The sequence below is a fragment of the Pseudonaja textilis genome, chromosome 2 (genome assembly GCF_049901715.1).
Source record: "Pseudonaja textilis isolate UNSWEBS1 chromosome 2, rPseTex1.2, whole genome shotgun sequence".
NCBI lineage: Eukaryota > Metazoa > Chordata > Lepidosauria > Squamata > Elapidae > Pseudonaja > Pseudonaja textilis.
In genome coordinates this window covers 57,527,152-57,550,489 of record NC_141991.1, presented here as the reverse complement: position 1 = coordinate 57,550,489, position 23,338 = coordinate 57,527,152, and the positions used below count along the sequence as shown (strand labels likewise).

The following is a 23,338-nucleotide window of genomic DNA, read 5'->3' as shown; positions in this document are numbered from 1 at the left end:
TCGGGCAGACGGCAAAACGTACCCAGCATCTACATCGGACGCCGCCCTTCCAACGAAGGCAGGCATCCCGCGTCCGTCTTACCTAGGGGGAGTTTTTCCAGCCCTGCGCCGCTGCCGGGGCTCGGGCAAGGCTCGCCGGCGCTCCGCTCACCGCCTCATTCCAATATGGCACGGTCGGCCCAAGCGCATGCGCCCGCCGTCTCTCTTTCCCCCGATCCCCTCCCCTCGCTTCTGGCTTTTTGGGCGCTCGCTGCACACTCCCTCGCGCTCGGACACGCGGAACCGTGGCGCCGGCCGGGGACGGGGCCCCTCGGTCTCTGGGCTCCTTTCCACACCCTTCCCGCCCACCCGGGGCCTGGAGCCAAAAAATAAAACTTGAGCCTCTCCTTGACTTTGTGCGCCGAGAGGCGGCGCGAGCCTCCGCCCGTCGCAGCGCCACCCTGTCCCCGAGGATTTCCCGCGGGGCGCGCACCTGCCTCAAGTTATTCGGCGCGCAATTGTGAAGGTGGCGGCCTCGCCGGGCTTGAAGCGGAGAAGGGAGAAAGAACCGGGAGAATGAAAAAGGAGCTTTTTTTAAAAAAAAAAAGAAACCCCCCCCCTTCCCCTTTCCGCCACCGCTCGGCGTGCTGGAATGAAGGCAACCGGAGGGTTTGAGGGAGAAGCAGGCAGGCGCTCGGTCAGCTCGGCTCCTCCATCCATACTTGCAGAGCCATGAACAACTTAAGCCTGTTTATTTCTACTGAAACCGGCTCACTCCGGATCGACCAATACCCGGCCGAAAACGTTGTATAGTGCGCGGTCTGGCCGTCTCCCTCGATTGCCAAGTTAAATGTTGCTCGGAGTACTCCGACTTCCTTCCCGTCGTCTTCTCCCCACCATCACCCCGTGCCCCACCCTCGGTTTTGCTGGCCCAGCACTGACACCTTCTTGGCTCAGCCGATGTCAGCTACCCCCGGTTTTTTTCACCTTTTTTTTCCCCTTCTTCCCCCCTCTGGTCTCGTTTCCACTTTCGCAAGCAATCCGCTCCGGATTCTGGAGCCATTTGCAGCTCTTCCCCCTTCTCTTTCCCCCCACCACCCCCGAAAGATGTAGGACGGAAGCGCGGCCCAAGTGCGTGCTCGCATTGGAAGGGGATGGCGGCAAAGGAGACGGCAGGGCGGCTGCGGCTGCGAAGGCATTGGAAAGCGAGATGAATAATCCCGCCGCGCCCCCCCTCCCCGCGCCGAAATTAAAATGAAACAAAATGAGATGGGGAAAAGGAAAGGATTGTGCAACATCGAGAACCTCATGACCACGCGCCTGTGCAATCAGAGAAGAGTAATAAAAGCGAGCGAGTTTCACGCAGCTTAAAGGCGACAGGAGGCGAAAGAGGGACAGCGATTTTGCTGCCAGCGAACTGGAGCCTTGCAAGAACCCCAATTTGGAGAAAGGGGTGGAGAATGGGATCTTATTTCCAGGACTCTCTCTCTCCCCCCGAATCAGCCATCGCCCATCCATACGGCTGGACTTTTGCGTAGGCATGATCTCTGCAGCTGGCGTTCACTGTCGAATTACCCTCCTCCCGCCGCTCTTTTTGAAAGAGGACTTGCTTCGTTACACGTTTTAACAGCTCTCTTGAAAGGTATCGGGATTATTTTAAACCTTGAACTCATTCCACAGGCTGCTGCACGCCGCCTATTCCGCGCGTTTGCAGACACCAGTTGACAGCACACGGAAACCACCGGTCAGCGTGCCGAAAAGTCACATGGAACTCGAGGTGGTCGCTTTCGGGACGGCAGCGAAGGGATGCGCCAAGAAATATAAGAGACCAAACATTGCGAGATCTCCGGACGAGAAGAATGCCCGCGGAGAACGGAGGCGAATAGAAATAAAATCCAGGCGAAGGAAACTGTCGCCATGCGGTTCAGCTGCGCTTTTCCAGACAGGCGGGGGATTCAGGTCGAGCAGCCAGGAATTCCTCCGCTGCTTCCATTGAAAATGCTGGGCCGATTCAGCTGCTTGGTGGCAGATGCAGCAAGGGGGACTTTCTAGTTTTCTTTTCGGTGGTTGTGCGAAGAGGGGAGGGGCGACGGGCCAGGCTATCTCGGGCGTTTGGTAGTTGTGTAGATACGGTGTGTTTCTAGGTTGAATGCAGAAATGCTCTGATCAGATTTTACTGCTGGTTTCAGATTGTGCTTTTTTATGTAGCATCTTCGATTGTTTACCAAAGATACTTTCATGGGGGTGATTACTCTAGGGGTATTTGGTATTCTAGTAGTAATCCATCTAATAGGCATTTGGATCGAATACACTTCTGTTTTACAAGACCGACAGTTTATTGGTTCTTCCGATACGGGTTTTTCCTCAGCATATGTATAAGACATCCAAGTCAGCTGCAGGGTGTATACAGTGACATTTTCTGCCTACAGCAGGGGAGGATAGACGAGATGAGCAACTTTACTGAGAAAATAAAATATCTAGTCCGACCACTAGGGGGTGGTCCCTCCATAGGTTTTCTAACTAGAAGTACTAGATGAAGCATCCTGGAATGTGGAATTCGTTAATGTAATCTTGGAAGTAAATTTCCTTGGGACAACATCCACCCTGCCCCTCCATAAACTCATGGGAATTAAATTCAGCACATGCATCATACCTTAAAACTTAGTTTTAAAAATTGTTACTTGACCAAAGACCTTTAGAGCAATCATAACCTACAAAATTCAATACTCTTCCTAAATAAGACCACAACCTCCCAATGACAAAGGGGGGTTATCACATACATCTTATTAAAAAGCTGCACTCTATTTTCATTACTTTTTCTTAATATTTTAAAGAAACAAAAGTAATTAAATGAAAAAATTATAATAAAATGGGAAATAAACTTCATTATTTCTTAAAAGTATATCCTCCTTGGATCTTCCTTGAAATTATATCACTCGCTTTCCAACTATTTGAAAATGGATTTTATATCAGCCTTTTCTGTTACATGATGGAAAATAAGACTGCACTTTTTAAAGCAAAAGTTAATTCTGAAGAAGGAATATAACTGGAATACGACTTACCATATTTGCTATGTAAATTCCTTTCTAACATAATGTGGATTGACTGACAGCAACTGTGATTTGCAAAATAGAAGGAAAAAATATATTGAATCACATTGCCATTAAACTTTATTTATAAAAATATGATGTAGGACAGATTTCTTTCCTGTTGTTATTCTGCAGATGCCCAGCTGGATTCTTCATTCTCTTTTCTTTTCATTAATAATGAGCAATTTCAGCCTCTCCAATAAAAATGAACACAAAGATTCTGGAAGTGCACCAAATACTCTTCTTTTTCAGAGCTGTGAAGAGCTAATTTTGCAACAGTTGATCAAATGTAATTATTTTAAGTGTCTTGTTTCTCTTAACTCTCAGGTCTTACATACACAGGATAATAGAATACCCATAGCAACTATGATCTTTAACAGAGCTTTTTGTTTGTTTTTCCACGCACAGTCAATATTTTAGATTACAAAGCAGCAGGATACTTCTAGTATTCTTCAAGGAAGTTTTTTTTCCAAGAGTTTCAAATATAAATAATGGTTCTTAAAAATAAGCTTATAGCATGTGGATGGACTGTATATACTATTCTGAGATCTTCACACCATTATTTGTGTTAACACTTGAGAAATGGGAGAACATATTTCCCTAGTCCCACCAGTACCCAGGAGAATCTCACCTTATGACTTTTCACTACATCATTATCACTGCTTGAAAGCCTATGAATGCTGAATGAGTAGGATCCCTTACAGTCTGCAGTTATCCCACATGTGCATGGATTTATTTTAAAAGTTAGTCTTTTACAGAAGCCAATGTGGTTTCTTCAGCTCTCCAAAAGGATTACCATCTCAAGGAATAATCTTCTCAACTTGTCTCATGTTGGGCACAACAGAGCACACAGCCCAACAATCATCATAACCAAGGATGTGGCATTACATTGGCTTCTTAGTTGTACCACAGAAGTCAGCTGGGACTGACAAATGCATGAAAGTGATGTATGTCAAGAATTCAGCCAATACAATTTAATTGCAAATTAACATTTTGATACAGTATCCCCCAATCCAGCATGCTCCAGATGTGTTAAGCGATTGCAATGAATAGGCAATGTGACCATCCTTTCTGCAATTATGGAAATTAAAGCTGCAGCTGATCTGATTGGATAAGGTTGTTCTAATGTAGAATAATGCCACATAATGCAGTAAGATTTCTAACTTCATGATCATTTTAACTGCTAGTCTATTAGAACATTTGGTTAGTGGAACAAGAAGAAGATGCAAACAATATACTGGCTTGATAACATCAATACTGATACAAAGATGTGAATCCAACAACTGAAAGAAACTGCTTGACAAGGTAGCATGGAGAGCACTTGCCTATAACATTGCCAAGAGTCAGACACAACTGAATGGTTACAACAACTAGAACATCTAAGGCCCAGGTGCCTAGGAGATGTTTGATTGAAATGTTGGATTGATAAAGACTTCTTTCGCAGAGGATAGGAAGTATGTGCAATCAAAGATAGCTTCATTATATGAGATCATCATATTGCACAGCTGCTAAGAACAAGACTGACAGTATGATTCCGTGTTCCGTTTTATTCTATTGTGAGGTGCTATACTGAATTTGCTAAGATAGAACTATCTTGCTAGTTTCTGGAGACTGCTTTAACCATGAAGTATGCCAATACCTCTGATGCTGAAGTGGAAAGACAGAATTAGATCATCAAAGCAGTGACTAGGGAATTGGACTGAAACTAAGAAATGCAGGGTCGGGTTAATCCTTAGTCAAGGAAAGTGGATGATTTAGGGCATTCACTACTCTTAGTTCAATTTACTTTACAAGATTATTGTAAAATAAAATAACTGAGGAGGACCTTCTGGATAAAAGATGAGATATGTAAAAAATAAATAAATATGAAATTCAGAGAAGTCACTCCAGATGCAAGATATTATAGCTATTCCCGCCATGCAAATAGTGCCTGCCTGCCAAGGAGTTCCAACAGAAAAATCAGCAAATTAGTTATTTATTTTATAAATCTAACCATGCATACACTATTGTATATAATGCATGATAAGCTTTTATTCAGTATGTGACTAGGATAAATCTAATGCATCATTTAAATGTATTTATTCAATATGTTCCATTTTAAGACTTCTTATTAAAGGCTTTTAATACAGTTTGCATCTACTGCTTCACAGTGTTTTATTAAAAGCTGAGATCCTGTTTCATTTTTGAAAGACTATTGTTAGATATTGCTTTAATCATCAGGTTATTTGAAGTTAGCAGATAAGTGTCTTCCAACTAATTTAAACACAGAAGAATGCTTCAAAGTGATTGAGGACTTTTCCACCCTGGTTCTTTGTTCCTTGTGTCTAGAATGTGTATTTTTCGGGGGTGGGTGTGTGTGTGTGTGGGTGTTAATACAGGAAATTGCTATAATAATGCTTCTCCCCAAAATGTTTATATGTATACATACATCTATCACCTATATATCTGTCTTTATATACTCCTATATCTTTCTATACATACAGATAGATTATCTATATATCTAATCTCCAGAATTAGTCAAAAGCAACAACACAAGACTGAAGTTGCAGAATCAGTAATAGTTGTATATAGATCAAAGTAAGAGTTTGATATAGACAAAAATAATACAAATCATTTTCAAGTGTGTGTGTGTGTGTGCGCGCGTGCGTGCCTTCAAGTCAGTGTTGACTCCTGGAAACTGCCTGCATTAATAGCTGCAATTTTCTGGGCAAAGTTTATTTTTAACATGGTTTGCCATGGCCTGCTTCCTAGATCTGAAAGGGAGAACGGCCCAAGGCCACATAGCTGGTTTTGTGCCTGAGGCAGGTTTCACAATCATCTGGTTTCTACCTGAGGCCTGGGAAAAGTTGTTGAGAGAATGTTGACATGCAGCTTCAGTGGGCTTTAGATGAAGTGGATTATTTGTATCCTTTGCAATCTAGGTTCAGGCTGGGATAGCACTAAAATAGCATAGCTTGCTGATGGCCTGGGATGAGGCTGATGGAACTGTCTTGGCTCTCCTAGATCTTTCTGTGACTTTCGATACTATAACCATGGTAGTTATGGAAGTTACAACTGGTCCAGAAAGCAGCAGAGTACACGGTATTGAGTGCCTATAGGTTCACCCATGTTATACCTTTATTGTGTGAAATGCACTGATTCCTATTTTCTTCCAGGTGCAGTTCAGATGCTGGTTATCACTTTTGAAGCCCAACATGGCACGAGACCAGGTTATTTGAAGGACTGCCTCTCTTGAGAATATCTGTTCATCCACCCAGATCACATACTGTAGACGCTTTTCAGGAAGTCTTACTATTAGTGGGACCTCAGAAGGATGCCTTTTTCATGGCTGCCCCTGTTGTGTGGAAAACGCTTCTACCATCAATTCAACAGGCCCGCACCTTTCTAGCCTTTTGGAAGTCCATTAAGACCTGGATTTTTATGAAGGTGCTGGAATACAATTGTATAGGTAGACAGTATGGAAAAAAAACCAACTATCCCTGCTGTAAGAAATTGTGAGGGAACAATTAAGGCATAGGGTTTTTGTTTTATTGTTTTGCAGTTTTTACTTTCTTGCAATTTTCCTATTTAATGGCTTTATTGCTGCTCTGAGCTGCCCAGAGTTTCTTAAGATAGCCAACCATAGATTTTATTTACTTTTTATTTTTAATCCCATCTTTATTATTTATACAAATAATTAAAGGTGGCAAACTTACCTAATATTCCTTCCTTCTACTATTTTCCCCAAAACAATAACCGTGTCAGATAGTTAGGCTGAGAGAAATTGATCTGCCCAAAGTCACCCAGCCAGTTTTTCATGCCACAGGCCGGACTAGAACTCATTTATATAAATCTAGATAGATAGATGATAGGTGATAGATAGATGATAGATTGATAGATAGATGTCTTTCCTTTACAAAATAAGTTTTTTTTCTCCTTGAGCCCATGTCTTCTTATCTGCACCTCTATCAATTTTCCCATGTAGAAAATCACTTCCACTTTCAAATCGATTCTGCAAAAACCTTGCAATTAACAGTTAAGTTAAAGTAACCTAAGTAAGAGTGCATAGAAAATTCTAGATATTGATTTTTCACATGGCGAGACTTGATACACATGAAGGGGTAGTGTAAACATGGAAATCTACATCATTCCCTTATTTGCTTGTTTGTTAGATTTCCATCTCCCCTTTTGTACAAGAACCGTAAACAGTGAGATAATTCATCAGAAAGACAAGCAATTATTTTTGGTCAAGAGCTCAATTCAGTTTTGCATGGTCAGAAAAAGAAGATGGGGAAACAAAAGGTATCATCTATGGATTGAAACTAACATGATGTCTGTATACTACACTCTAAACTTTACATTTCCCTGGGTGAACCATAATTTGCCTGGATCATTTATTTATTTAGTCATTTCATTTATTAAATTTGTTTGCCACCCATTTCGTTGCCCATCTTCTTTACCGCAAACGTATTTTCTGCAGCCATATATGCATCCTACTTCTATCAGGAAAGAAAGTATGCACCAATTACTTTTGATCAGATTTAACATATGCTACTTTGGGGAAATAGTTTTGGCTTTTTGAAAGAAATAAGTAAGCAACCATAATACAATTGCCATCTGGTGAAAATGTGTGTGCTACTTTAATATTTTATTTGAAACCTATCTTAAAAGAGTGAGTTCTCTTCAGCTGTGAAATGAGCAGCTCTCTTCAGTCAGAATATTTTTGGGTTTGCGCATCCCAAACAAGATCTCACTGTAGCTTTGCTCAAATCTTCTGAAGAAAGATCCACCCACTAAAGTAACATCACCCAAATGTTGTTCCTAAGAAGCTTCGGGACTGTACATATTCTCTCAAGGATTCTTGGTCTTTCATTAAAACAGAATTTTTGGGATACATTGATCTATAAGCCTCAAAATTCCTAGCCAATATCTGTAGGCCAAAATGGATGTGAATTCTGAGAATTCCAATCCAGAAGGCTGTAGTAAAATTATCATGGCCCCGGCACTGGACCAGATCAATGCTAAAATGGTAGGCAATTCCTATCACATTCAGGATTAGGAAAACCAGCCAGATGGACCACAATTATATTTCTAGTTAATAGCTAAGAGGAATTCAGTCTGAACACTCTGCTATGGAAGATGCCTTTTCCACTGACATTTCTTTCTTCCTTCCTCTGTAGCTCAAGATGCTTACGCATTCTGCAAGCTTGCTGGTTTATTGCTTTGAGCGGCAGCATTATATAACAAAGCCATGCACAGTGTAATGTGGTATAGATAGCATCTATCTCCAAGAATCCTGCTTTAATAGCCTACTTATTTAGTCCTAGGCCAGCATGCTGAACAGCAACAAGAGGTTTGGCTGCAGTTAAAAAGAGAGAAATTCTCGCTCTCATCTGAATGTGGATTTTGTCTCTGGAAACATGCTGGGCAGGATTTTTTTTGATGACCTGAGAGTTGCAGCTGGGGTCATGCATGCAAGCATGTTCTTACTTATCATATGTAGAGCGGTTCAAAATGGTGACTGCATGTGTGCAGTGGAGATACAGGAAGGCTGTTAAGTTGCCGCTGCACGTACAGTGTGAGAGCAGTAGAGTACAGGCAGTGCTTGTGCTGCAGAATAAGCAGCTCCAAGGGAGGAGCAACTGGCACAGCATAATCATTGTCTTTCAGTAGCACATACTATTTTGATCCTTTAGCAGACACCTAAGCATGATTGCTCCCACTCTGAGGGCTGGCTAAAGCAGCAGCTGGACATGTATCCAGGAACATATGGGTCATTTTCACTTGTGGTAGGGCGATAAGTTGGAGTCAGATTTGATGCTCCTGAGTTTATTTCTGCCACCATGACTGCAAGGTTAGATTTGTAATGGTACTCAAAGTCTCTCCGGTTGCCTTGCACAGCTAAGTAATAATCTCAACCCCTCCCCCCTTTAATTTTAAAATGAAAACAAAAAGAGTGAGGGTACACCATAATTAGAGTGAAGGTAAACAAAAAGAGTTCTTCCTGTTTAAAATATTTCTTCATTATTGCATATATAAAGGAAGCAGTGTAAAATATTATTACAAATACTAATAAACAGATACACAATAGAACAGACATGAGGAAGACCAAGAATAGAACCATTTTAATCACACTCAGAAGGTGTATTGTATCCTGTGCAAATTATTTAAAATAAACATGTAAAGGACTGCAGCTTTTTAAAGTCAAAAGTCATTATAAAATGGATTTAATAAAAATAAAGAATAAACTGAACTCAAAATAAAATAAAGATATTGATTAATAAATAATAGTCTGGTATGTGAACAAACATCAATCCACAATCAATTATGAATGAGAAACTAAAATTGTATAGATCTAAATGGCATTGATCCCATAATTTTGTTATGTTGTTTTTATTCTTTTTTATAAATATTGTTAAAAATATTGTCCAGATTCATGCAACTGAGATGGGCAGTCAAATAATTAATTAATTATTTCAATCAATCAGTGAGGTACAATGCAAGAAAAACTGTTAAAAATGGCAGTGTGTTTCACATCAGATGTGTATACAGTATATGTTTAATACAATGATTATTGACTTACATAAAAATAATTTATGGATATACGTGCAAAGAAGTCCTGCATATGCTTAAGAGCCATTGAGTGCAGTAGGTATATATACCATTTTATAATAGAATAGAATAGTTCTTTATTGGCCAAATGTGATTGGACACACAAGGAATTTGTCTTGGTACAAATGCTCTCAGTTTACATAAAAGATACATTTGTCAAGAGTCAAGAATCATAAGGTACAACACTTAATAGTAGTCATAGGGTACAATAAACAATCAAATTGTACTAGGAAACAGTCAATATAGATTGTAAGGATACAAGCAACAAAGTTACAATCATACAGTCACACGTGGGAGGGGATGGGCGAAAAGGAGTGATGAGAAGGTTAATAGTAATAGTGCAGACTTTGTAAATAGTTGGACAGTGTTGAGGGAATTATTTGTTTAGCAGAGAGATGGTGTTTGGGAAAAAACTGTTCTTGTGTCTAGTTCTGTGCAATGTTCTATAGTGTCGTTTTGAGGGAAGTAGTTGAAACAGTTTATGTCCGGGATGTGAGGGGTCTGTAAATATTTTCACAGCCCTCTTTTTGACTCGTGCAGTATACAGGTCCTCCATGGAAGGGAGGTTGGTCGTAATCTTTTTTTCTGCAGTCCTAATTATCCTCTGAAGTCTGTGTCTGTCCTGTTGGGTTGCAGAACCAAACCAGACAGTTATAGAGGTGCAGATGACAGACTCAATAATTCCTCTGTAGAACTGTATCAGCAGCTCCTTGGGCAGTTTGAACTTTCTGAGTTGGCACAGAAAGAACATTCTTTGTTGTGCTTTTTTGATGATGTTTTTGATGTTAAGTCTCCATTTTAGGTCATGTGATATAATAGAACCTAGAAATGTGAATGGCTCTACTGTTGATACTGTGTTGTCTAGTATTGTAAGAGGTAGTAGTATGGGAGGGTTAGGGTTAGGGTTTTCATTTTTAAAAGCAACCCTTCCCTGTGCTTTTTCTAATTAGTTAGGCAGGTTTTTAATAAGTTAGGCAGGGTTTTTTTCTTCTATTGAAATAGAACTGCAGATTTAATTAATTAAGGGGCGTGCATAAATGCACAATTGTGACTACTGTCCCTGTCCTATTGTCCCCAATTATTAGTTCCTATTTCTTGTATTTAAACTTACCTTTATTCTTGTTTCTGTTATATTGTAAGCTTTTGACAAATAAAATAAGTAAATAAATAAAAATAAATAAATTTGGCAGAGGTTTTTCATTTTCTTTTGAACATCCTTTCTAAGGCTAAATTAGCTTTAAATGGTACATACTTTTCCTTCTGAAAACCCTCAACAATACAGAAATAAAAGTTGGCTAAATATTAATTGTACAGCTAAGTTAAATGGGGACGTAACAAGAACTGTTTGTGAGTTTCAGTAGTAGTCTATATACTGGTAATAGATTAGTTGTCCCCAATATGGTGGCATTTATATAAACTGGATTTGATCTCCCCAAAACCACAAATGGTGTATTAGCATTGCTGAGAATTGATTAAAATATCTGGAGGGCACCACATGTTGTCTTTATTCTATATTTTATTTTGTGGCTTTGAGAAGTGACTGGATTTCATATAGTTTAATAGTTAATTAAAACTGAAATTAATTACAATTTTGTGCACATCTTCAGATATTAAAAGGACATTTATAATTTGTATGTGTAGAAAAGATGTTATCTGATGCCCATGTATTTGACAGCAGATAGAACTGCACTATTTTTATATACGCATTTATATATTTCCTAATATGGAACTCAACATGACATATATAGAGTTTTTAAGCAGCTTCCATAGACGTATTGGCATACCCTGATTCTGATTATTATAGCTTTAACAAGATGCATACCTTCTGTGTCACTTAGTATTTTGGACCTGACTCTATATAGTACATCAGGTGAAAAAAAAAGTTACGGAAAGCTAATTATGGTGAACAAGTTTCAAAAGTCGTTATCAGTGGGAATCCACATGTATTGTACTATGTAGAACTGTGAACTTGCACAAGCAACCCCAAAAGAATATCATGAATAGAAAATACTTTAAAATGGAATTTCTTTGGCTGGAGATCCACTTGCCCATAGCATCTTAGTATTGAGAAATTTCTATTGATAATTATTCTTGACCTATATAGAGTTGTTTTTATGGCAGGAGACAAATCAAATAATTCAAATAGTAAAAACTTAATTTTGGTTTAATTTGTGCACCAAATTTACTTGAACAAGGTCTTTTAAAATGGAGTGGTAGCATACAGAAATGCAGCTATAATCTTATTTACAAAAAAACCACCCTTTTCTTATAAAGGAAAATACAGGGCAGAGCTGTTTGTTTAATGAGGCGGACCTTGCATTTTTTTGGAAATGTTATTTAGTAGTTTACAGTTGCAGAAAGTCTGACAAACTGCAGTATAATATAATGTAGAAAAGGAAGCTCTGATTTAATTTTAATGTTTAAATATAGCAACAGGAAATCATCATTTCTTATCACACACAAAAAGAACTATAGCTTCAGCCAAAATCAATACAAGGCAAACAAGATATTTGGCTGAAATATTGTGCTTACTCAGAATCTCTCTATAAAAGGTCAGGCCATGGTTAAAAAAATAGTAGTACCCTTAATGTTGACTGTCAGTTGAAAATATACGTACTCTGTAGAGTTTAAAGCAGTGCTTCCCAAACCTTGCTAAAGTGTCCAAAATTGAGTAAATGTGGCTTTTTTTCTTTGAGTTAACCTGTTACCCAAACACACCAAGGATATTAAATAAGGACTTTCTGATAAGTGGTTCGGGATAATTTGTTTAAACCCCCTTTTTATATTTTTGTGCTCCTTTCTTGGAGTGGCAGAGCATTCATAGTTATTTTTTATAAGGAAGACCTTATTTCAAAGACCCAATCATACTCTAATATTAAATATGTCAATACTGTTAAAGCCAGTCAATTGGCCCATTTTGTATACCAATCTCTTAAGGAAAACAACTAGACAGAAAACCTGAGAACTTTCAAATGTTGTACCACAGAAAACATTAGCCCTCCACCATAGAGAACAATGAGAACTTGGAACTGTTGATCAGACCATTACATTTCTTATGAATTTCTATTTGGTAAAATGTTGTTAAAGTGAAATACCGTAGTAAGTTTACTATAAAATAAATCAGTAAGTCTTATCTCCATTAAATTGTTTTAGGGTTGTAGCTGATAGTTTGAACAACCCTGAAATATTGCTGCAGTCCCCATTGTTATAAACAAGGACTATCACAGCATTATTAAGAATCATATTGGTAAAAGGCAGGAAAACATTTTCTTATTCTGGTTTATTAGGGAACAGGGATTGATAAAACAATAATCTCTCTCTCTCTTTGTGTTTCTGTCTCTCTCTTTGTCAACACATTATAATTTCATCCTGGTTTCACATCCATTTGCAAAATTATGGATACATTTTGTGCACATTTCTGTATATTTTAAAATCACTTTGCACGTTTCAAGCATTTCCCCCAAAATATTTTATATTCTATTTTCTATAATATATGCATTTTTATATGCTGTTCTTCCTAACAATGCTTGGAGAAATGTTACTTAAAAAGCAGCATGTATGAATACATAAATAAACAAAATCTTTTTGTGCACATATTTTTAATTAGGGAACCCAGAAAGATAATTGTTTTCCATTTTTCATAGTAATTCATAATATTATATAAATTAACATAAAATTTCTCCTCCTTCCTAACAGGAACTAAGTCTTTCTCACTAATCTTAACATGGCCAACTTCTGAATCAGCATTAAAAAAAGTTTTATGCTTTAAATATTCTTCAGAAAATAATCTGTTAGATTTAGAATAAATGCTCATTATCAACTCTCATGTTTCAATGTGAAACAAAAAGATACCCCTCTTGGATTGAATATTGAACTCCAAATTTGTCAAGCCCAATAGAAAGTTAGTATGTTATTATCATTAATCTGGAAGATTATATTACTGAACAGTACATATATGTGCCATTAAAATGTTATAAGAAGAAAATCAGTGAGAAGCAGAGGTGGGATTCAAATTTTTTAACTGGTTCTGTGGGCGTGGCTGAGCTGGTGGGCATGGCTTAGTGGTCATGTGTGACTGGCTGGGTATGGCCAACTCAATATCACTCACATCGAGGCACACATTTCCTCACCTGGCCTCTCATGACTGTGGGGATGCTGCAACAGTTGTAAGTGTGAAAAATGGTCATAAGTCACTTTTTTCAGTGCCATTATAACTTTGAATGATCACTCTGTACAAGTAAAGTACCAGCAAAGGAGGGAAGAAAAACTCCAGAGAAGTTCCTGAGACAGGAAGTCTAGTCCTGCCAAGAATATAATAAGGGTTAATGGAGAGGCAGTTTCTGTAAGCAACACCAGAATGCTTCCTTCCTGCCTTCCTTACAGGATTAGGCCAGTAATTTCTTCTAACAACTGGTTCTCCAAACTGCTTAGAATGTTAACAACCAGTTCTAGCGAATAGGTGCAAACCTGTAGAATCCCACCCCTGGTGAGAAGTTTGGAATACTCTAAACATTGTAAAAACATCTCAGTCTTATGACACTTTAAGAAGAATATATTTTATTATGGTATAAATTTTGGCAGACAAGAAATCTCCTCCAATCCACAAAAGCTTCTGCTACAATAACATTTTTTTTAACGTATTTCGATTTTTTTTATCTCTCTCTCTCTTTTTTAGTGCAATAGACTAATACTCCTAGCCTTGCAATGCATATAAATCTCAAATTGTGCACAGGTATATGATAGTCAAGCTATATATGTTATAAACCTAGCCCAAGTTTACTTTTGGCACAGTGATAAAAATTTCATTTCATTTCATTCATCCATCCATCCAATTTATACCCCCCCCCTTTTTTTGTTGCTAGCGAGATTTGGGTTATTTGAGCTATTTTGACTGCTTGCATACTCTGAGTTTTATACAACTTGATTCTATCTAAAATATGGTCCTTTTCACATATGACACTTGTATGCATATATGAAAGTTGAAAATGGAAGTGGTAGGTATTTTATATGGTGTTTGAATATGGGATCATCATAATTTTACCAAAGTAGTTGAGTGTTAAAAAGTTCTGATAAAAAAATGATGACTAATTGAGATGTTCTATACAAGTACAGTTTCAATAAAAGCTAAAAAACTTCACACGCAAGTGACTTTCTTAATCAACATATTCCACTTAATAATTAACATTAAAATTATTGGGATGTTTGGCCCTTCTTTTTAAAATTGTTCCTTGGGCAATACCATGGCTAGTAATGACAAGTTTTTCCCTAACTAGTGATTTGCGGCATCACCAAAACCCTAGGTATGCAAGATTTGGGAGATGAGCCTTCTGTTATGGGGTCTGCTCTCTAGAACAATACATCCCTGGAGACCGCAATAGGTCCCGCTCCAATGACATTCAGGAACTAAGGACCTAGCTATTCTCCCAGGCTTTGGAGCAAAGTGACACTTGAATCCATGCTGGAGGAATGTGTTTTGTTTACACATATGTTCTTGGATCAGTCCTAATTTTTCTGGTTTAACTGTAAGCCATCCAGAGTCTCCAAATTGTAGCACCTTTATATTACTATCCCATGTCACTGGCCTTTTTCTATACTAGGCATAAATAATATAAGCATGGGTATTCTGCATTACAAAACACAAGCCAGAAGTCAAAAAAGGCCGTAAACAAAGCATCATTCTGGATTCCATTCAGGATCGCTTACTCCAGCTTGCTGAGCCAAGCTGTGCTGCTATATTAGAGGAGGAAGACTTTATAAAGTCAAATGCCTCCATAATTGGTCAGATGAACAGTTAAAATGTCAGCCCTTCAGTATGAAAGGGCATAGAGTCATCCCATCCTGATTTTGAAGAAACAGAAATCTGGGCAAGTGGTGGTGGGGAATTGGTTCATTTCACTTGTTCCATCTTAAATTAGAGGGGAAATATGGGAGGCCAAATCTAGAACAATTTCTGAACCCAGTTTAAAGAAATTCCTTATCACATAGGGGGAAGAACAGTCTTTTGGTGGCTGAACACTACACTCAACAATTGTGAAGAACCCAGAACTGGCATGGACAGAGGAATTATGCCAATGGGCAGGCTTCAATTTTCCTCTAGTCCACAAAAGTTTATGCCACATTAACATTTGTTTTTAACATGTCTCAATGATCATTTTTCTCCATTTTTGCTGCAATAAGCTATTGCTACCAGCCCTCTGGAATTATATACATACATTATATATGTTATTGATTTAACCCAAACCTGACTAGTACCTAAATGGAAGACATCTGGAGAAATTCAGAGCTATAAGACAGACTGGGGATTTTTAAAGTTCCAGAAGTGTACCATTTCCATTTTATGGCCAGAGAACTACATGGAGTTATCTAAAAAGTCCCCTGATTTTATCTCAGCTTGAAGGAGATTTTACTTTTTGAACCTATTTTCATTGTTTTTGTGTATTTCCTGCCACAAGATGGTAGAATACTCATCACCAAGGAAGAGTCAGTAGTGCACAGCTCTGAAATGCCAAGTTGCCCATCACTGCTATTTAATCTTCTCTCCCCTCCTTTTTTTCTCTTGAATGGATTCTCCCACCTTTTGAAATGAATAAAGGTAAAAAAAGCAAGCAGAACATAAAGGGGACCTTGGACAAGGGCAGAGGAAAAGGGAAAAGGATCAGCAAAAAGGGGACATCTCCCAATCTTCTGCAATTTTTCACCTACAGAGGAAAAAATGCTTCAAAGCAATGTAAGCTGGAGCTTGTTTGTTTGTTTGTTTGTTTGTTTTAAACAAACTTATAACCTTTAAATTATGTTGATTTTCTCCACCGATGCCTCCATTTTGTGCCTTTTAAATAAATGTATTTAAAATGGCTAAAGCATGGGAACAAAAGAGAAAGTAAACATATACTGCATATTGACTTCATGCCTCATTTATTTATGAGGGGTGTTATTTAACTGGCATCTGAATACTTCACTATAGCAAGCCTCTTTTTAATTAGAAGTGGAAAATGAAGGTTTGTTTGTGCCATTTAAAGTGTATTTAAGAAAAATGGGCTAAAGTTAAGTAATTGGATTTAGTCATCAACTCTGAAAGGTTGACTGCAAGAGGGAGCAGAAAGCAACGGGGATCCAGCAAAGGTCAAATGAAGTCTCTCTTTCAATAATGCTTCTCAACTACAGGTATCCAGCAAATAATTGGCAGTGGGAGTAGAATTGTGATTTGAGCTGCCGAAAAACAAAATCTGATGGCTAAAAAAAGGAAAATGAAAAAAGAAACATGATTTGAGCAATGTAATTCTTTTCCACTTGACTTCTCATGAGTAGACTTGATCTACAATCTTTTTAATCCAAAATATCTGGATTTCTGCCAGGTCAATTGTTGGGATTAAAATGAGTTGTAAACAAACGGAATTAATTGGATTATTCGTTAGCTGGTAGCTATTAATGGCAAAAGGCACAAAGCAAATAGGATACTCCCATTTCAGGCCAAATAAAGAGGTTGAGGTCAATGTCACCTACAGATTTAAAGACCAAACCATATATATTGTACAGGCTTTTTAAAAATGCAAACAACAGCAGTTTGGAGAGAGAGAGAAGCAAGCTGATAATTAATATGAATGGAGTGCACACATGGAGGGGAATTCAGTCCTTTTCTCCCTGAAGAAAGTCCCTTTTTTTGAAGCTAGCATTTGTTTTAGAGAAGACATTTCCATTGGGATCTATATGGGATTTTCAGCCAAATCAAACAGAAGCACAGAAAACATATAACTTTGGACCACAGTGAAAAAGGAAAAGATTAGATCACCTCACTCCCCACAACCTCTGTGTGCACTCACATGCACACAAATGTAGTTTGGGATTCTTTAAAATCTGCCTTTCAGACAGATTAATATTGTAATATTTATATTTTAATTTTAATATTTCTTGCAGGAATATCTGAAAAGCTCAGGAGGATTTTCAACCAGCACAACATGCATGTACACTTTAAACCCTAGAATACATTAAACCCTAACCCTAACCCAGCAAGATATGATTTAGCAGTTCATCTGCATTTGGAAGACAAGGGTAACTCTTTTGAGGGCAACACAATCCACATTTTGGATAGAGAGGTCCATTGGTTTTGAAATAGTGGTAAAAGAATCCATCTATGTTAGAATTGAACAACCTTTCCTCAGTGGGGAAGGGGGGATTCAACACCACCTATCTCTGGTATACAATGTTGTCCTTTTGGCTGTTCCAAGGAAATTTCACACCTCTGATACAGGTGACCCTTAGGGCACCCAATAAACCCCAAGTAACCTCAATAGCTCTCAGAGAATAGTAAGGCCATATGACTGCAAAGAAACTACCACCAAATCCTGTCAGAACCTATCCTTCCACTCATCCCCCACCATCTAATCTCAACTTTAAGTTCTTGTCCTTCCATCTCCCCCACCATCCAATACAACTAATGAAGCTTCCTGGATGGGAAGAGAAACATCCTTTTTTTCTTCTTCCTCAAAAAAATTAGTCCAATTGCCTTTACCCCCCCACAAAAAAAAACCCTTTGAGACAACTATGATCTGGATGACTGAGAATCTTTATAGACTTTCAGACCTGGCAATTGGCCTTCACTGCGGTTTGTTTATTTCCATCTGAGGTTGGGAGGCAAGTACAAAAAAACCAAGATGTGCACTATGAGCTACAACAAGCATTTCACTTTTTCATCCTCACAGTTAGTGGCAGATGCCTTAGAGCAGGGGTGTCAAACTCGTGGCATCACGTGACATATTGGGACATTTTGTCCTTTTGATAAACCAGGTGTGGGTGTGGCCAGTGTGTAATGCATCCAGCCCACGGGTCGCGAGTTTGACAGCCCTGCCTTAGAGCTTTTTCAAACTGCATATGTTTTATATGGCACAGTAGCCTAACTCTAAATCAGGTGGAAAACCTGTAGCTGTCTCTGGCAGCATGACTGGATGTTCTTGACTAATTCTTGCATTTGAAAAGCTTGTATATAAGTCAGATTGGAAACTTTCTCAGTGGACCAAAGCATTCCATTAGTATTCTTTGTGAGGAAGACTCTAAAATATAATATGTAATTAAGTACTTTAATAATTATAATAGATGAAGTGCTCAGCTTTGACCTACAAAATCAGCAAACCCATAGCATTCTAGTTTCACTTGAATAACAAATGAATTTCTTTCATCTCTCTAACTGTCCTCAAGGTTCCATAACCTTTTTGAACATAATCATGCATCTGTTAATTTGGCGTAAACCCTATTGAACTGCTGACCAAATAGTAAAGAACTGGCAGTCCACTCTAACCTTTCTTTCTCCAGTGAGAAGAAACAAGAACCAGTAAGCCTAAATGAATCAATCCATTCTGTCAGAAGATAAATGTAAACATTGCATATATGTTTTATGACTTGAACATTTTAAAGTGTTGATGCAGAATGTTAAAACATAGCTCTGCACTTCTTAACCCTTTTTCATATGTACATGGTATCACTGCAATAAAAGACACTAAATACCAGTTTGCTGAGATGAGCATGAGAATTAACTTTAAAATGGTTTGGAATAATTGTAGTCGTTTTTCCCATGTTCCCATTTTAAAACACTGCTTTATTGATATGTGTTATGCCTTTCAGAATGGAAGCAAGGAAGGCACAATCTAAACTTTGACATAAAGGAAATAGCAGAAGAAAAGAGGAAGGAGAGAATGAGAGGTTTATAAAAAAAAAAGGAAATCACCATGAAAGTTTATATTTCTGTGGTCATAAAATGGAGAAACAGACTGACTATCAATATAAGATGCCTAAGAAAAAGTGTCAAGGATAACTCCAAGGCTATGTCTCTGGTCAGCAAGATGTGGCATGCTTTTCTTGGTGCTTACAAATTTTTGCTTCACACGTCTTTTTTCTTTCAAAGATTATTTTACTGAAAAATAATTAAGTTAGAAACTAGCACATTGCCAAGCAAAGCAGCAACTTCAAATACATTTTAAAAATCAACATGCATATAACAAGAAACAATCTTTTTTGAGCAAATGATAAATAATAAAAGCCTAGAGAACCCGCTATCTTGTTTGGAAGTGTACTGCTGATAAAATTGATGCTTTGTGCCTGGCCACATGCATCATGGTAACTATTTTGTGGGGGTGTCCGAAATACGCTCATAACATTTCAAATGTGCCCATTGTTCCAAAACTGCAGGAACATTTGGTTAAATGTTAATACAATCAATGGAAAATATAGTAGCTGGTATGCTAATGTATATATTCCTCCCACTTTCGTTCTCAGAAAAGTAAATAAGTATAATGATATAGCCAAACCAATTAAATAGAAGATAATTGGCTAATGCAGGAAATCTGGCCTTGGAAGGAAAAGAATGGGGCATCGCTAGTACCAAAATAAAATCAGTAAATCAAATGTAAATTACGAACTCTATTTTCTGCACAGTAATGTACTACAAAGTGCTTGTCAGATAGTTCTGAATGACCTGGCCCTTCTCTCCTCCTTTTGTACTGAAATAAAAGGTTGTTGCTTTTTGAAATTGTTAATGTTTCAGTGGGGAATGTCATCCTAGCATTAGAATAGTTCATCTGCTTATTTAAAGAAAGGTTTAAAATTTAATTTCACTGAGACACAAAACCAGCAAAAATACCTTCTGGGAATGAAAGGGGAGGGTTTGAACCAGTGGTGAGATTCAATTTTCTTTTACTACCGGTTCTGTGAGTGTGGCTTGGTGGCTGTGGCACGGGAAGGATGCTGTAAATTCTACAGTGAGATGTGGTATTTGCTGGTTCTCTGAACTACTCAAAATTTCCACTATGGGTTCTCCAGAACTGGTCAGAACCTGCTGAATACCATCTCTAGTTTGAACATTTCCAAAGAAGAAGTCAGGTCAAAGTAAATGCTTTTTTTTAAAAAAAATATATGTTTATATTTATGATTTTAGTTGTAAGCTGCCCAGAGTCACTTTGCAGAGTGATAAGGGTGGCATTTAAATTTAATAAATAAATAAAATTAATTAGTTTGTAATTCTTGAGAGAAGATACCTTAAATTGACTGTTAGAGCAGTGTGACATTTGTGGTTTGAATTCAAGGTTTAATAAGGAAGGGAAATGGTAGAATATCTAACTTTTAAAAACAAGTTTTTAAAAAGATAAATACTATGCTATTTTATTTTACCTTCTTATTTGACAAATTCACTTTCAGATGCACAGGTATCACAGCAAAATATATTTTCTTTCACAGTTCTCATATTGTGAAAGAAATCAGAGTAACATCTAGTAAACATTATCCATGCATTGTGTGTTGTACTTACTTTCCTAAGCCATTTTGCTTTTAGGTTGGATCCAGATGACCCAAGGTGGGCACAAATAACTTGGATGCTTTTGAATGAAAAGATTTGAGAAACAAACAGGTTCCACTTTCATTACAAGGCAGTTTGAGATAGCTTCATTTAAATTTTGATAACTGCAGATGAACCAGCAGCTAATTGGGTAAGCCAAAACTACAAATGTTTATTTGTTGGACTTGCACACACTGAAAGGAAGTGAAAAGATTATTGCAGTGGGATTATTAGGGATATGGTGATAATAGTAGGGTGAAAGTGGAATTGATTTACAGTGTGTACTTCAGATCATGCAGAGTAATTGCCCCTTAATGCCTTTTAATCAACCCGACTTTCAGAACAGTCTATCTGAGTGACAGGCCTTCTGCTAGTATTGTATAAACATAATACTCAGAAGCATAGTACTTAAGGGGGAAAGTCTATATTTTTTCTGGCAGTTAATGATAAGCTGAAAAGATACTGATATATCAGAGGAAAGAACAAAATCAGTATGGGGCTCTTGTATATGTTCCAGGAATATGTTGAAAATCTAAAATAAAATTACTTGGACATTTGGGAGGAAAAGCACAGTACACACTATTTTAAAAGAACAAATGTTCTGCCTTTAAGCCAAAACATATTAAGTCTTCTTTTTAACATCCTGTTCATCTTTTGAATCTATTTGAATATGTTATTCGTTGCTTTCCACATACTTTTTATAAAATTACAATGCTTAACTAAATTGGCACAGCACTAATAGATTTTTGTTAAAAAAAAAACCCTAAAAACTAATGAACCCTTTTTGACAAGATACTGTAAAATGATATTAAAAATAAGCTTTTTCTTTTTTTACAAAATAATGCTATAGAAGATATTTAATCACACTATTAAATGACATACTCATCTGTAATAACACACTCCAGTGATTTGATTAGGATCAGAGAAACACACTATTTGTTTGGTGAATGCATGATACAGTTGTCACAATTTTCAAAGAACATGATGATTTTAGGCAGAAATATCTGTCCTCATTGTGACATTACTTTCAGTATCAAAGGCAGTAAGAGAACAAACCTATTGTCTACTAAATAATAATATGTACAGTTTAATTTTTCCTTTCTTGAACAGCTACAACTGGATGGTTTAGGGCATTGATTTTCCCAACTCAGTGTACAGCCTTTGGACTCAGAATCACTGAGCTAGGTAATGTCTTAGTTTTATACAAGGCCGCCAGTTCCTATGTTCTGTATAGTAATGAACAACAATTGTTAACAATTACAATCCCATCTGGATGTGCTAACTTTGCCTATGAGCAGGGGTGGGATTCTATCAATTTGCACCTATTCGCTAGAACAGGTTGTGAACATTCTAAGCAGTTTGGAGAACTGGTTGTTAGAAGAAATTACTGGCCTAATCCTGTAAGGAAGGCAGGAAGGAAACATTCTGGTGTTGCTAACAGAAACTGCCTCTCGGTTAACCCTTATTACATTCTTGACAGGACTAGATTTCCTGTCTCAGGAATATCTCTGGAGTTTTTTCCCCCTCCTTTGCTGGTACTTTGTTTGTGTGGAATGACCATTCAAAGTTACAATGGCACTGAAAAAAGTGACTTATGACCATTTTTCACACTTAAGATTGTTGCAGAATCCCCACAATCATGAGAGACCAGGCGAGGAGATGTGTGCCTCAATGTGAGTGATATTGAGTTGGCCACACCCATCCAATAACGTGACCACCAAGCCATGCCCACCACCTAAGTCACGCCCACAGAACCGGTTTTTAAATTTTTGAATCCCACCCCTGCCAATGAGTTTATCTATTTCACTAGCTATGAGTGAAAGGTGAAGGTAGAGTAATGAAAACAGCAAGGAAGAAAGGGTCTTTAATATTCCCCAAACATTTAAAAATATATTATAGAAAGTATAAAGAGTTTTTGAAAAGACATTTCGGTACATATATCAATCGTCTTGGAGGACACACCTGACTATTGTTATAACAGCACTTTGTTACATTATGCCCTTTTAACACAATGAATATCTTCCTACTATTGATGGTAGACATGTCCCAGAGTACCAATTGAATTTTGAGATATTGTTCATGTCAGAATAGATAGTGCTGTGGCACACAGTTAATCTCTATTTTTCAACTCTCTGCTTTTGATTTAATAGAAAATACTTTTGATTTTGGTTTACAAAGGATAAGATTATTGGGGTGAAGAGATCTTATGCTTATTAGTGCAGGGAGAGCTGAAAGCTTTGGTCTTTCTTTGCACAATTATCTCTTTAGAGTTAAAGAGTTGTTTTCTGAAATTTAAGTAAGTCCACCATGAAGAAACTCCTATGAGACTTTTTCAGATCAGGAAACAAAGGGATCCTGAGAG

The 23,338-nt window shown here is 37.7% G+C and overlaps 1 protein-coding gene across 2 annotated transcripts in view; it reads right to left on the bottom strand.

Annotated features, from left to right (window-relative positions):
* SFMBT1 (Scm like with four mbt domains 1) overlaps positions 1-318 on the bottom strand; it is a 120,030-nt gene extending 119,712 nt beyond the window's left edge. The window contains exon 1 of one of the 2 annotated variants that reach the window (XM_026724736.2): positions 83-318. The gene's annotated coding sequence lies outside the window, so the exon portion shown is untranslated. The remainder of the gene's footprint in view (positions 1-82) is intronic. The other variant, XM_087923987.1, reaches the window with a different exon arrangement.
* Between the last annotated feature and the right edge of the window lie 23,020 nt (positions 319-23,338).